Source organism: Prosopis cineraria, unplaced genomic scaffold (genome assembly GCF_029017545.1).
Source record: "Prosopis cineraria cultivar Desert tree isolate PC_DT_omini unplaced genomic scaffold, ASM2901754v1 PC13, whole genome shotgun sequence".
In the NCBI taxonomy this organism is placed as follows: domain Eukaryota; kingdom Viridiplantae; phylum Streptophyta; class Magnoliopsida; order Fabales; family Fabaceae; genus Prosopis; species Prosopis cineraria.
The window spans coordinates 14388042-14389082 of NW_026555344.1; the positions used below are offsets into that span (position 1 = coordinate 14388042).

General features: G+C 39.2%; 1 non-coding gene across 1 annotated transcript; it reads left to right on the plus strand.

Moving 5' to 3' along the window:
• The first annotated feature begins 684 nt into the window (after nucleotides 1–684).
• On the plus strand, nucleotides 685–791 carry LOC129291928 (small nucleolar RNA R71). Its single transcript, XR_008588820.1, has one exon. It is a non-coding gene; the product is annotated as a small nucleolar RNA R71 (small nucleolar RNA).
• The last annotated feature ends 250 nt before the right edge of the window (nucleotides 792–1041 follow it).

Genomic DNA, 1041 nt, shown 5'->3' on the forward strand with positions numbered 1-1041 from the left:
TTAGAAGAGTTCGAATTAGAAGAACTCTCAATTGGAACAAGCCTCCTATCACTATAAGAATTAGAAGAAGGTGCAAGAGAATTACCACTTGGATTGTAGCTTTGAGAAGAGCTACCTTGAGACAAATGAGGTGGAGGGTCACGGCCAAAGGTGTTTTGATAGGATCCTCTTTGTTGACTGTCTCGTAAAGCTAAATTTGGATTTGAATAGGAGAAATTAGGATGGTCTCTCCATAAAGGGTTGTAAGTATTAGAATAAGCTCCTTGCCCTTGCCTACCACCATAGGATTGTTTTCCATTGTAGATAGCATTTACTTGTTCAAACTTAATAGGACAATTGCTTTCTACATGCATAGGTGAGTCACAAAAAGTACAAGAATAAGGGAGAAGTGCTTGAGAAGTACTTACATTGCTCACTTGAGATATTTGTGGAGCCAACATTCTCCCAATCTTGGCAGCTAGCAAGTCCACATATGAATCATTAAGAATTGAAGAACCTACCATATTCACATTTCTCTTTTCCCTTGTAGAGTATTGAGCACCACTTGAAGCCATCTTGTCAATTAGTTCCCAAGCCTTTAAGGAAGTGAGGTCAATCAAGCATCCACCACTAGTGGCATCAATGTTAACTTTGTCTCTTGGAATCAAGCCCTCATAGAAATATTGGACTAAATTCTCACTAGAAATTTGATGGTGTGGGCATTTAGCTAAAAGGCCTTGGAATCTAGTCCAATACTCATAGAGACTCTCATCCTCTCCTTGTTGGACCCTATAGATTTGCTTCCTCAAATTGGTGACCTTGGAATTTGGAAAGAATTTATCTAAGAAGAGTCTTCTTAGCTCGGCCCATGTGCTTACTTTCACATAAGAAGGGTAGTTGAAATACCACTCCTTTGCTAAACCTTCAAGAGAAAATACAAAAGCCTTAGCTTGAACATCATCAACATTTACATGCATAGGCTTCATAGTATCACAAACCAATTGGAGAGTGTGCAAAAACCTATGGCAATCCTCTCCCGGTAACCCATGAAATTTAGCCAAT